The sequence below is a fragment of the Dromiciops gliroides genome, chromosome 1, assembly GCF_019393635.1.
Source record: "Dromiciops gliroides isolate mDroGli1 chromosome 1, mDroGli1.pri, whole genome shotgun sequence".
Taxonomy (NCBI): Eukaryota; Metazoa; Chordata; class Mammalia; order Microbiotheria; family Microbiotheriidae; genus Dromiciops; species Dromiciops gliroides.
In genome coordinates, this window is record NC_057861.1 from 337249207 (window position 1) to 337264649 (window position 15443).

The window sequence follows — 15443 nt, forward strand, 5'->3', positions numbered from 1 at the left end:
TGTGTAAATTCACACAGGTAGCAAATGGCAGAGCCAGAATTTGAACTCAGCTCCCATGACTCCAAGTCCAACCTTCTTACTAATTCTCCTATTGGCACGGGTCAATACATGACACGATGTGACATGAGAGCCACTCTCAGTGATCTTTAACAAATCTGGGAGAAGAGCAGAGGCAAGCATTGTCCTAATTTCCATAAAGGGGTAAAGCATGAATTCCAGATATGAGAATGTCATGACTGATAAGCTTGATGTTGATGCCTGGAAGGGCTACCAGTCTAATAGGTGGGGCTGGAAATATCTGATGCAAAGGCGGCACTGGAGCCATTTATCCTGGATGAGATAAAACTAAGAGGAGATATGATAGCTGCAAATTTCAAACATTTGAAGAATTGTCATGTGTGAGAGGAAACTTTTGTTCTGTATTGCTCCAGAAGAGAGCATCAGACCTTCCAAGGAGATAGATTCCAAGACAACAGTAGATAATTCTCAAAAAATTAGAACTCTTCAACAATGAAATGTTCTGCTTCTAGATTCTAATTAGAAGCATTCCTCCAGTGCCCTCTAAGACAAACCATCTTTTTTATTGATATTTATTGAGAAGATATAACAAGAATGGAGCACACACATTTCCCTCCAGTGTCTGGGTCGGGGTACATCTTCCCCTATGCCACCTTATTTGCTGCAGAGAACAGATTCAATCTTATTTTTTCTTTTCTTTTTTTGTGGGGCAATGAGGGTTAAGTCACTTCCCCAGGGTCATAAGATATTAAGTGTCAAGTGTCTGAGGCCAAATTTGAACTCAGGTCCTCCTGAATCCAGGGTCAGGACTTTATCCACTATGCCACCTAGCTGCCTCTGAATAGACTTAATCTTAATGCAGTTGCTACATTCACCCAATCAAGTTCGCACTTCCAAATCTGACACAGCCAATGCATGAGTCTCTGTTGTTCCCTATTTGCTGCTTTTGATCCACTTGTATGCTGGGTTAAGCAGGTCATTCAGCCCTTTGCTACTCACTGTGGTGATAGCATAATGCTGGGCACAGAGCAGTCACTTAATAAATGCTTGCAGACTTGAGTCGCTGTGTTTAGCTGGGCCACTAAACCTGGTTTGGATTCTAGCTCCCAGAACTCAGATGATTCACTCTCCCAACCTTTTGCAGTTCATCAGATCGTGTCCTAATCTGATACTTCTTCACCTAAGAGCAGGAAAGAACAGAGACCTGCTCTCACAAGTCCCATGTCAACTGTGGGAGGACATTAAAGTCCAAGGCCTCTTTTCCCACATAGAAATTTCCAGCATAGCTTCCTCCTTTGAACTACCCAGAATTCTCTGGTTAGTAACTTTTGTAAGCATTGTCAGTTCTGGGTTGGTTGCCAGTCAAAAGATCCTTTTTCTCCACATGGTAAACACATCAAAAGCGAGAGTGTCACAGACTCTGAAGTCCACCTGGGGATAGCGATCAGGAGAGGACCCCGAGGATGCTCATAAGGACTGAGTTCATGGCCAGACCTACCCCTTTCCAAAAGTAACATCCACGGGTATAAAAGGAAGCATGAAACAGAGCCAGAGGCCCCTGATTTTTCTTTATAGCCTATAGAGTTAGAGTCAGAAGTGCTTTTAAAGGCTGGCTCATCCAAATCTCTTATTTTGTTACAGAGGAAACAAGTCTAGAAGGTTTAAGTAACTTGCCTTCAATTATACAAGCAATAAATGGCAGAGCTAGTTTTGAATCCTGGATCTTGGGCTCCAAAACCATGCCTCTTTCCACTGGAGACAAAAGATGAATCCAAAGGCATTTAAACTGTGCCGCTCAGAGTCCTGACTGAGTGTTCCTTCCTCAAAGTTGCTAATGATCCAGTAAGGAGAGCCCATTCTCTTCTAAGGCAACCCATTCACCTTTTGGTTAGAAAAGGTTTTCCTTTCATCAAGCCTAAATTTTTCTATAATTCCCAATCATTTTCCCTAGTGCTGTACCCTTGGGTCAAACAAAGTCTAGTCATATTTCCCTATTTCAGCCCTTCAGATACTTGAGTACGGTGATCACATTCCCCCAACTCTTAACAGTGGCAGCACAAGGATTTTAGGAAGGTAGGGGAAAAGGTAAGGAATACAGGGGAAGAAGGGCTTATTCTGAACTTTGAGACAATTTATTAACCTATTTTACTCCCAAATGATTACTCCATGATTTGGAGTGGATAGCAAAATGACTTGGTGCTGAAAGAATACATGGAGGGGGGCAGCTAGGTGGCACAGTGGATAAAGCACCAGCCCTGGATTCAGGAGGACCTGAGTTCAAATCCGGCCTCAGACACTTAACACTTACTAGCTGTGTGACCCTGGGCAAGTCACTTAACCCCAATTGCCTCATCAAAAAAAAAAAAAGACTACATGGAGGATAAGAGGACAATAGTCAGTTCTCAGGACACAAGGGCAAGGTCTGTCAGCTGGCAAGGTTGGATGAAGAAGCATACTAAGAAAGAGAAAAGTGATTGATAAAGGGGAAGTTGACTACTTTGAATTGGTTGGCTCAATTAGACCAGAGCAAAGAGGCAACAGAGCATTACTCCTCATTCAGTGACGGGATGGGCAAGGTTGGAATCCAAGAGAAGTGATCATTTGGGCTGTTGTCTTTAGGCCCAGAGGATTGGGGTGGGGCAGAGCACAGTGCCAGGCCTAATAGAGGTGGGGTCAAAAAAGGTTCAGAACCAGAAAGATGACTGTCAATCCTCCTCCAGTTTGTCATTCTGAGCAGTTGCCAAAAGGATTTGGAGTCATGATCCTTTTGAAGTCTTCAAAATCCCTTTACGTGGCTCGATTACTCGGCACAAGCGGCCATTTGGAAATATCCATGAAGCCTTGAGCCCACATTGCAAGTGCTCCTGAGAATCAAATATGAAACCACTCAAGGCCTCTTCCCCTGAGTCTAGTAACACCCACTTTCTATTTTTACTAGAACAGTTGAATTCCATTAAACTGCTTTAGGAAATCATCCTGAAATACTCCTGGATATTATTCTCCTGAAATATTATGGTCAAGGATCAAATTTATCTTAGATGGTCAGAATATCATGGATAAATAAAGGATTTGGTAAATTAATATACAATGACAAATGGGCATGGTTCTAAATTGCTCTCCAGAAGGGTTGGATCAGTTCACAGCTCACCCAACAGTGCATTATTGTTCCAATTTTCCCACATCTTCTCCAACATTTATTATTTTCCTTTTCTTTTGTCATATTAGCCAATTGAATAGATGTGAGGTGGTACCTCAGGGTAGTTTTAATTTGCATTTCTCCATTGAGAACATTTTTTCATATGACTCTAGATAGCTTTAATTTTGTCATCTGAAAACTGCCTGGAACTATGTATATCTTGATCTTGATTTTACAGATGAGGAAACTAAAGCTCAAGGAGGTGACTTGCCCAAGGTCATACAGCTAATAAGTATCATGAATAAGATTTTATCCATGGCTGTCCTGACTCCTAATCCAGCACCATTGCCTAGAGTCAGAGAAAGACCTGAGTTCAAATCTGACCACACAAATACCCTAGGAGGGAATTGGTATTATTATTCCAATTTTATAGATGAAGAAACTGAGGCTAAGAGAGGTTAAATGAGCTGCCCAGAGTCATACAACTAGAACCATCTGCCATGGGGGTAACTAACAATATGTACCTATCCTTCATTGATCTTTCACTTGGCATTCCACCAATATTTATTAATTTAGTGATTTTATATTATATTGATTGGTTTTTTTAAGTTAATTCATATCTTTAAATCTTATTTCTACAAATTGACGTAAGCTCCATGAGGAAAGAATCTGCATCTCAAGTCAAGGTCATAAACATTTATTAAGCACTTACTATATGCCACACATTGTGCCAAGCAGGAGAGATAAAAGAATAACCCTTTTCTACAAGGAGGTTACATTCAAATGGAGAAAGAAAGCATGTAAAAGGGAGCTGAAAATGGGTGGGGGGGAGGTGGAATGGGGAGTGAAGTATGTACTTGGGGGCATAGCAGTGAAGTCTAGGGAAAGAAGGATGGCTGATCTGGGCTCTTCATCAAAATGGAGGTGTCTGGGATAAGTCAGCAATGGGAGAAGCTGGCCCTAAGGGCAGAGGGATAAAAATGAGTCATAGTAGTGAAGTTTGGAGCTCAACTTCTCACCCCCTACATCCTCTGCCAACCTTGGGTCATGGAAACCAGTGGAGCACAAAGTCTATCGGGTTCTAGCTTCAGGTACATCTCCTACAATGGAATACAACTACTTGTTTGGAGAGAGGCTCATTGCTAGAAGGGTGATCACTGGGAAGTGAACATTTTGCTCTTACTCATTCATTAAGACTACCTTCTACAGTACAGTTATCCCTTCTACAGCTCAGGGGGTAGGGGTGAGATGCCTCCGTAATTTGGAAAATCTGCATAAAATTTTTTGGCTTTCCCTTTGTACTAGAGAAGTCTGGATTTTTTTTTTCTTTTTCTTTTTTGGGGCGTTTATCTTATTGTAAAATTTGAGTTAAGTATTTGGTCATAGGCTCTGTGTCATCTTTTGGCCTTCACATGTCATCTATGGCTTCTGCAAAACTCCCCCCAAAATGCCCATTTAGGTTGCAGCTAGGTGGCGCAGTGGATAAAGCACCGGCCCTGACTTCAAATCTGGCCTTAACCCTCATTGCCCCGCAAAAAACAAACGAACAAAAAACAAAAACAAAAAACCCCACACAACCCCCCCCCAAATGCCCATTTAATTTCTTATGTTGCCGTGTGATATATTGAAACCAGGATGGGGAAAGTTGCAATGTTGAAGGGGTAACTATAGAGGGGTTGCTATCTGAGTTGGAGAAAAGAGCATTCACACATGGAATTAGACCTTTCGAAATATTAAATTAAAATAAACAACTAGTGCAGTTAGGCAGAAAGAAGACATTGCATTTTAAATGTGAAAACCCATTTATATAAAGCTCTTAACTTTATAAAGCACATTCCTCACCACCATCTTGCAAGATAGGTGGAGTATTATTCTTTCCACTTTCCAGATAAGGAAAAGAGTGGGCAAGTGTCTTGCCCATCATCACACAGCTGGCATCAGAGTCGGGACTCAAATGCAATGTGGTGCAGAGGGCTGAGTGCTGAACTTGGAATCACAAATACATGAGTTTGAATATGAGGCTCTGTCACTTATTCCCTGTATGACATTAGACAAGTCAATTAACCTCTCTGGGTCTCAGTTTGACCATCTGTAAGATAAGGAGGTTTGACTAGATGACCAATGAGGTCATCTCCAGCTCTAGCTCTATGATCCTATCACTCCAAAACCAGAGCTTTCCCCACTAAATGATGCTGCTTGCTCCATCAAAGCTTTTTGAACGTATTAGCAGAAAACTTGACCAATAATTGTGTCAAGTTATTTGAATACAAATAAAGAAATAATTTAGTTAAAAAAAATTTTAGGGATGCAGAACCTTCTCCCATTCTTTCCCCTGCCCTCCAACACACAAACACCCCTGGTTCTGATCCACTTTTCAAAATCTCATCAGTTCTTCCAGGTCCACTTCAGGTCCTTCATATTCCATATAGGTCGATTTATAACTACTCCAAACCATACTGTTATTCCAAATTCCTGACTTCTTGTACTGCATATTATACATATCATACATCTTAGCAATGATTTGCTTATCCTGGATTATGGAGTATCACTTGTTAGAGGCCAGTTGGATTGTATCTGGATAGTGCAATAAGATAAGAGTGGCAGACCTGAAGTCAGGAAGACCCCAATCCAAATCTGTCCCCGCCACTTCTAGTTGTATGACTCTGGGCAGCTCATTTAACCACTCTTCTTCATCTATAAAATGGGAATAATAATATCAATTCCAGACTAGAATTGTTGTGAGGTCAGATTTGAACTCAGGTCTTCCTGACTCTAAGCCCAATACTCTATCAACTGTACCACCTAACTACCCATATAAACATTAGCTATTATTATTATTATTATTAGGCAGCAAGGTGGCACAATGGAGAGAGTACCGGGACTAGAATCAGGAAGACTTATCTTCCTGAATTCAAATCTGGCCTCAGATACTTCCTAGCTGTGTGACCCTGGGGCAAGTCACTTAATCCTTCTTGCCTCAGTTTCCTCATCTGTAAAATGAGGTGGAGATGGAAATGGCAAACCCTTCTAGTATCTTTGCTAAGAAAACTCCAAATGGGGACACAAAGAGTTGGACACAACTGAAAGGAACAGTAACAACAACAAATTCTTCCTAAACAGAAGAAAAAGGCAAAAAGAAAAGCTGGAAGAATGCCTTTTTAGTCTCTGTTTTATCAAGGAGAATGAATTTTTCCTCAAAAGGAAAGAACTTTCGAAAGGAAAACAAGGTAGAAAAATAATTTAACTAGGCAGAGGGAAACCCAAACTTCTATCAGGAAAGGAAGAAGAGATTGCCAAATGATTGAAGCTATATAACAGGTTCTAATGTCTCCCTGTGGTCCACAGACCCCTAGATTTCAAGGGGTCCATGAACTTGGGTGGGAAAAAAATTACATCTTTTTTTTCCACTAACCCCTAACTGAAACATAGCATGTCCTTCCATTATTGAATGTAGGCAACTACTCGTTGTAATATTAGGCTTCAACTGACTCCCCAAGGGGTCCATGACACAAATAAAGATTAAGAACCTCTTCCCTAGATAGTAAAACTAAACACCTCCCCCACCCGCCTTGGACCAATCAGCTTCCTGGGCTCCATCATGTGATTCTATGGATTCACAGTTCCTACCAAGAGAGAAAACATCCAGTACCAATAATAATACCAATGGAAGAAGAGAGAAGTGTTATATGTTGACAAATTCCTACTGAGGTATACCAAAATGACATGTCTGGCTGACACAGACATTTAGAAGGTTGACAATCTTCTCTGGCGGGGGAGAAGTGTACAGAAAATAGGACAGAGAGCTTTCTGAGACTTATCAATGTAGCAGTCTCCTATACAATATTACCAACCAATAATCATGAATCTCTGGGTGAACGAGCACTTGCAGCAATGGGGCAATTGGTCTTCTCATTGCAACTCATTCTATTTTGAGATGGCTCTCATTATTTTGGAAAGTGTTACTTCTTGTAATGACTTGAGTCAAGGGACTGACCTACCTAATTACAATTTATTGATTATTATTTCTGTGCCACTGGACACTCTGGATCCTAACCTTTTGTTCTGATCTTCCAAAATGTCATAACTTACATGGGGTTCAACTAGGATCCTGACTAGGATCCAGCTATCTCTTCCCAGAACTGAGGCTACATTCTTTTATATTAGAAAATAAATGAGTCCTTCAGGCATACTTTTTGAATGCACCAATCATGAGTAAGTCAGATAAGAATGCATACAAGTTAGTGCAATTGCTTAGTGCCTAGTGGTCACACCTTATACATTCAACAGTCATTCTAGCTATATCTCTCTTTATCCCTCCCTCCCCTCCTCCACTCTACCAAAGCAGGGAAAAGAAAAAGGAGGTGAGGCCAAAGTCTAATCAGTTCGAATCATTTATTTTGAGTTAGAAGTTACTTTCCTGTAATTTCTACTCCTTGGTCTAAGTTTTGCCCACTGGATCAAGACAAGAAAAGTTGGTTCTTTCTTCCATTTTTTTTTTTTTTGGAAGGGGAGGGAGGTAATAGTTGGGAGGGATCATTTTTTGTTTTTAACTTCCAGTCTTACTTGATTGGGGTATTGAAAAGTCAGGTGGTTTGCCCACGACCCCTCAGTAGTGTCAAAAGGCATTATCTTAAACCTATGGCTTCCTGATTCCAAGGCCAGTCTCCTGTCTACTATTGGGGGTTCTCAACATGGGATCCATGAACTTTTTTTTTTTTTGGTGAGGCAACTGGGGTTAAGTAACTTGCCCAGGGTCACACAGCTAGTAAGTGTTAAGTGTCTGAGGCCGGATTTGAACTCAGGTCCTCCTGAATCCAAGGCTGGTGCTCTATCCACTGTGCCACCTAGCTGCCCCCATGAACTTTAAAAAATATATATATTTTGACAACTACATTTCAATATAATTTGTTTCATTTGCAATCCTATGTATTTTACTTTATTCATTTAAAAAGAATATTCTGAGAAGGGATTCATTCACCAGACTGACAAATGGGCAGTTGGGGGAATCCATAACACACATAAAAAGGTTAAGGGTCCAGGTACTATGCCATGCTGTCCCTCTTCTACAATATAAGCCTTCAAATATTTGAAAAAAAAATTGTTTTTTATCTTTAGTCTTCTCCAGACCTGACCTGATCATCACAGTGAACAGTAAGATGATCATTTCTATTGACCTGAATACTTACTACTGCTGATAAAATCACTGGACTTGGAGTCAGGAAGACCTGAGTTCAAATCTTGCCTTAGACCCTTAATAGCTATCTCACTTAATCTCTTTCAGCCTCAATCTCTTTATCTGTAAAATGGAGTTAATAATAGAACTACTCAGAATTGTGGGGAGGATCTAAAGTATATATGTATGGTGCATTGCAAATCCTAAAGGCTACCTAAATGCTATTATTTTTAATGAAATGAAATGAATGAATGAATTAAATTAACTTAATGAAATTAAAATGCGAAAATTTTATCAGCTTTGATTTCACAGCTCCATTGTATTACTGACTCACATTGAAAAGCCTAGGTCTTGTTCACACAAATCTCTGTTAAGCCAGATCTCCCCTATCCTGTACTAGTGTGGTCATTTTCTTTTTAGATTAAGCGTCGGACTTTGTGCTTCTCGCTATTAAATTTCACATGTTAGATTCAGCCCATCATTTGGCCGAGCCTGTCAAAATCTTTTTGAACCCTGATTCTGTCATACAGGGCATGAGCTCGCTCTCTCTCTCTCTCTCTCTCTCTCTCCTGCCTTTATGTCATCCAAAAATGTGATAAGCTCGCATGCCATTTATGTTACCTAGCTAGAGCACAGCTGTTGGCAGCAGACTGGACTTAGTGGGACTAGGCTGCTGGACATGAGAAGGGATATGAGAGCTCCTTTCTCCTGCGTACAAGGAAGAGTAAGTTGTCAGTGACATTCGAGTCTTCAAGGGAAGTATTCCTCTCATGACATCTTTTAGGAATCTTAACTGGGGCTTGAAAAAATGGCTTTGCGTTAAACCGTGTGTGGTAATTAAGTTCAGATGACTTCCCGAGATGTCTCACCCACAATGTGGGAGAAGCTCAGAGAGCTAGAATTACGTTCAATAAAAATATGAATAATTGAAATGAACCAATAAATGGTAAAATACCAGTAAGATCTTTGCATTTTAAGCTTAATGTTGGGTATCTGGGCATGATGCTTAGACTATCTAAGTCACAGCTTATAAAATGGACTTAATATGGATGGCCCACCTCATAAGACTGCCATTAGCAATATTACAAATGAGTAATAATGACACATTTATATAGCATTGCACATTTTATAAAGCCCTTAAAAAACCTGGTGGGATAGGTACTATAATTCTATTATTCTAACTTCATAAATGCGGAAATTGAGAACCAGAAAGGTTCATTGGAATGCCCAATGTCACACAGCAAAGGGGGAAGAACCAGGATTTGAACTTAAGGAGTCAGACTCTTAGTCCTTTCTTTCTAGTAAGCACTATATTAAAGTACTCTGATATAATTGTTTCATTAACATTGATTTCCCATGTTCTACATGAAAACATAGAATATACCATACAAAGCCAGAGCTGAGAGGAATCATGGTATAGGGGATCAGGAAGTGGCCTTGGAATCAAGAAGAACTGAGCATGAGTCTTGTCTCTAACTACTTAGGCTTTCTGGTAACTCTCTAAACCTATAAATTAGTGGCAGGGGGTGTTCTTGATCTGCTTTGGAGTTGCTGATATGTCAGTTAAGGGAGTTTCCACTAGGGGTTCCCTACAGTAATGTAACCATATGTCCAACCAAAAAGAGGGGTGTGTGGTGGGGGAGTGGTTCACATGGTTCATCCTCCCATTATCTTGTCTCTGATATGGGCACTGAAGAATGTGGTGTGGAAGGGTAAGGATACATGGCTATGTCAATCTCCTAGTACCATGGAAAGATGGGATCTGTCAATTAACCAATTTGCCAATCACCCCACAAGGCAACAAACATTTCTTAAGTACCTATAGTATTCTAGGCACTATGCTGAGTATTGAGGATATAAATGCAAAGAGTGAAACATCTCTATTCTCAAGGAGCTTTCACTAGATTAGAGGAGGCAAAGCATACACAAACATATGTATGTATGTATACATTATAAATAAATATAATACAAATATAAAACATTTACATTTGTCAATATGTAAATATAAAATATGGTATAAATATAATAGAAATGCAATTTTAAAGTATTTCTATTTGTCAATATGCAATGTATAAATATAAAATATAAGATAAACATAAGATAATAATTAGATAAATATATTGTAGTTAGGAAGGGAGGATGCTAGCAGTTGGAGGGTCTGAGAAAAGTCTTTATGTAAAGCGTTGTGCTAGAGTTAGATCTTAAAAAGAAAAAAATCAGATTCTAGGAGGTGAAGTTGACAAGGGAAAACATTCCAGGTAAGGGTATAGCCACCATAAGAGTAAGGAGATGGAAGATGGAGGCCTATATGGGAAGTACAGAGAGAAGACCAGTTTGGCTCAATCATGGTGTATGGAAGGGGAATAATGTATACCAAGAATGAAAATATAGTGTGAGGGTAAGTTATGAAGGACTTTAGAAGCTAAACCAAGGAATTTGTATTTTATTCCAAAGGCAAAGAAAAGTCAAGAGTTGAGAGGCAGATTGTGGTACAGTGGTTATTGAGCTAGGCCTGGAGTCGGGAAAAATCTGAATTCAGCTGAGTGGCCCTTGGCAAGTTACTTAACTTCTGTTTGCCTTCATTTTCTTACCTGTAAAATGGAGATGATAATAGCATTTACTTCACAGGGTTGTTGCAAGGATCAAATGAAACAGTAATAAAAGGAAGGAAGGAAAGAAGAAGAAAGAAAAGAAGGAAGGAAGGAAGGAAAGAAGGAAAGGCTTAGCATAGTACCTGACACTTAGTAAGCACTATATAAGTGCTTATCTTCTCTCTTCCCTTTCTTATTGGAGTTTATTGAGACAGGGAGTAACATGATCAGATCACACAGAAAGAGAATCACTTTGGCAGCTGTATGGAAAAAAGGCTAGGCTGGGGAAAGATGACTTAAAGAGGCCGTTGCAATAATCTAAGCAAGCGTTAATGATGGCCAGAATTAAGATGGTGACCATTTTAGTAGAGAGAAGGGGTCAACTACAAAAAGTTTTATAGAGCTAGAAATGGTAAAATGTGCCAGTTGATTGGATATATATGGTGAGGGAGGTCAAAAAGTCAAGAATAAGACAAGGCATAAACCTGGGATTCTGGAAGAATGGTGGTGCCTTTGATAGAAATAGAGAAGTTTGAAAGGGGAGTAGATTTGAGGGGAAAGACAATGAATTATGTTTTGGATATGTTGAGTTTGAAATGTCTCCAGGACATACAGTTTGAAATACCCCCTTAGGCAATAGACAATGTAGGATTGAAGGTCACGGGAGGGCCTTGGGCTAACTACATGGATATGTGAGTCATCTGCATAGTTAAACCCCTGAGAATTAATGAGGTAACCAGGAAAGAGTTCAGAGGGGAAAAAAAAAAAAAAAGAAAATAGGATCCAGAACAGAGCTTCCTGGAGCATCCAGAGTAAAGGGCTGTGATGTGTTCAATGAGCCATCAGAATACACTGAGAAATAGTGTTCAGACAACTTGGAGAGAGGACTGTCCTAAAAACCTGGAGAGCAGAGGGTGGTGATCACTGTGAAATGCAGAAGAGAAGTAAAGGATAAAGAGTGAGGAGAGGCCAGATTTGGTGATTAAGAGATCATTGGGGGGGGGGGGGGGCGGCTAGGTGGCGTAGTGGATAAAGCACCGGTCCTGGATTCAGGAGTACCTGAGTTCAAATCCAACCTCAGACACTTACTAGCCGTGTGACCCTGGGCAAGTCACTTAACCCTCACTGCCCACAAAAAAAAAAAAAAAAAAGAGATCATTGGGGACTTTGGAGAAAGAAATTTCATTTGAGAGATAAAGTCGAAAGCCAGATTGCAAAGGGCTCAGAAGTGAGAGGGAGGACGCGATGTGGAGGCAATGGGCATAGGATGCTTTTCCTAAGAGTTTGGCTGAGAGAAGGAATAGAAATCATGAGATGGTTGAGGGGATGGTAAGAAACAGAAAAAAAAAATTAGGATGGAGGAATCTTGGGCATATTTTAAGGTGAATATTAGGTAGGAGGATTGAGAGTACAATTTGCTAGAGAAGATGGGAGGGGTTGGATCTAGGGCACGTGTAGAGGGGTTGTCTTTGGCAAGGAGAAGGGACACATCATTATCAGAGACAAGGAGAAATGGGGAGAGAGTAAAAGATGCTTTCAAGGAGGTTTGAGATGAAGAGAAGTGAAGAAGAGGGAACTCATAGCAAATGGCTTCAATTTTCTGAGTAATGCAAGAAATGAGGTCTTTAGATACAATTTGAGGTGAGAGGGGAGGAAGAGATATAGGAGACTTTTAAAATGAAGACGTTTGAAATAGTTCTCTAGGGAGTAAATTAGGGAATCATTTCAGCAGGAATAAAAGGACTGCTTTATTTCAAGGTGCCTCAGTGGTTAGATATCTGGGCCTGCAGTTGGGAAGACCTGAGTTCAAATTCAGCCTCACTCACTCACTAGCTGTGTGACCCTGAGCAAGTCACAACCTCAGTTTGCCTTAATCCACTGGAGAAGAAAATGACAAACCACTCCATTAGCTTTGCCAAGAAAACCCCATGGACAGTATGGTCCACAGGGTCACCAAAAGTTGGACACAACTGAATGACTAAATAACAGCAATAATTCAGTGAGGACCCAGCTGAAGGGTAATAATTGGAACTTATATTGTACCAAGTCCAACATTATTATGTGACTTTTTCCAGCTTTATGCTGCGTCACAGTGAGTAGGAATGGAGGAAGTGGATGGTGAGAATAATCAGAGCAGCTATAGGACAAGGGTGGGAGTGGGAGATTAGGAAGAAGACTGATCAGAGCTGTATTAGTTAAATATAGGGCTGAAATTGGGAAGGGAAGATAGAAGTCAGAGTAGAGAAATTGTCTGAAAATGTAGTGAAGGTTAAAGGGTTTGGAAGTCATAAAGAGGGTGAAGAAGAGGGGAGTATGATTAGAAAGAGGAATGTCAGAGTTTTTGATCAAGGAAACAGAACACTTGTGGTTAATGGTAAAAGCCAAGGTATGATCATCCCTGTGTGTGTGGCTGAGGTAGAGTGGGGGAAGAGGTCCTGGGGTTTGAGAAAATTGAGTATTGGGGAAGTTAGTGAGTCTCAGGGCACATCACTATGAATTTTGAAGTCCCCCAGTATAAGAGCAGGAGTGGTATAGGAAGGGAAGACAGTGAACAAGGTTTTAAATCCCTAAGATTGAAAAGAGAATGCAGCAGTATGGAAAAACCACCATTCAGATGGTAGAAAATTGTAAGAGTGAGAAATTGCTGAGTCACAGTAGCAAAGGAAGTGTCTGGAAATGGAAATGGGGAGAAAAGAGTATTCTGACAACCCTCCAGTAGTAGGTGTGATTTGTGTGTGTGTGATTTGTGTGTGTGTGTGTGTGTGTGTGTGTGTTTTAAAGGGGTATAATCAGTGCTAGAGAACATGGTCAAGGAAACGAATATGAAAAGAAGAGGTCCAGAATGAAGGAAAGTTTATTCATTATGGAACAAGAATTCCAGAAGGCACGATGGAAGGGGTGGGTTGGTGAGGAGAGGTAGGAGTTGAAGAGAGTTGACTCTTAGGTAGCTAGTGATTAAGTTATACAGGGATATGGAAAGTAGTGGGGGATGGGAATGTCCATCCCTGGAGCAACAGAAGATAGCAGATGAATTGCAGTTCTCATAATTTGGAGGAGTTAGTTGGTGTAGTAAGGCAAAGGCCAGAGGCATTGGGCCTTAGTGTGTCCCTCATGTTTCTCTAGAATGATTCCAAAACCCTATTTTGAAGAAACAAGCCCAGGCAAGATATGTCCAAGTTTACACAGGTTTTGTTGTTGTTGAATCTTTTCAGTTGTGTCTGACTCTTCGGGAACCCATTTGAGGTTTTCTTGGCAAAGATACTGGAATAGTTTGCTATTTCCTTCTCCGGCTCATTTTACAAAGGAAGAAACTGAGGCAAACAGGGTTAAGTGACTTGTCCAGGATCACACAGCTAGTGTGTCTGAAACTGGATGTGTACTCGAGAAGATGAGTCTTTCTGCCTCCAGACCTGGCACTCCATCTATTGCATCACCTAAGCTGCGCTTACACAGATAGTAAGCATCAGAAATGAGGTCTGAACCCAGGTCCTTTGACTCCTAAAGCTAGTGCCAATTCTACTCCACCACACTGCCTTCCCACACAGGGTCACAGACTGTTATTGAAAGGGATGTTCTAGATCATGTGAGTCAATCTCATTATCTTCCAGTTAAGGAAACTGAAACCCAGGGAAGTTAAGTGATTGTTACAAAGTGATTAACCCATCGGTTATTGGCAGAATTGGGCCCAAAGCCCTGGTCTTTTGACTCTCTGTCCATTCCCTTTTCCACTGGACCACATGGCCTCCTTCCTAGTATTCCCTAAATAGTTCCATATGGATTTTTTGTCCATGAATCATTTAAAGCTTTCTTGTCTTAAATTATACTTTGTAACATTTGAATAGCAATCCTATAGATGAAAACAATTCAGACCACAAAACGTGACAGCCAGCTACCAGCTTTTGTCTGCTTGTGAACATGCCATGTGGCTTTGAAAGGGTTAACTGAGCACTCCCGGAGTCATTCCAGCAAATGTTCCCATGAAGAAGATCCATCAAATCTTCTGCACTGGAACAAGGGACACATAATATCTGACAGGCTACACAATCAATCTGTCAAGTCTCTCAGCCTGAAATGATTTCTAAGAACATTCTGGCAGAAACACAAAGCAAAGTCTACAGTGTGGAAAGGTGATGTACTTCTCTGGGTGATGCATCTGTTCCTTTCTGGAAGTGGAAACATTTGGAAGGGAAGCCTTTGCAAGATCTAACATACTAAAAATCTGGGACTAGAATAGGCAGCTGCTCCAGGAGATGTTTTCTTTAGCATAGAGCTGGTGCACAGTAGGTTTTTAATAAATTGCTTGTGGACTCGACCTAGTTTTCTCAACTAGAAAATGAAAACATTCACCTCAATGGCCAAAGCCTAACTTTGGATTTCTGATTCCAAGTGTTCACAACTAATTGGATTCTTTCTTTTGTGTGGTGAGAGGAGAACCGTAACTGCTGGCTAGGGAAACTAGTTATAACCACCTTGTTGTTCTTGTTTAGTCATTTTAGTCATGTCTAAGTCTTCCCGATCCCATCAG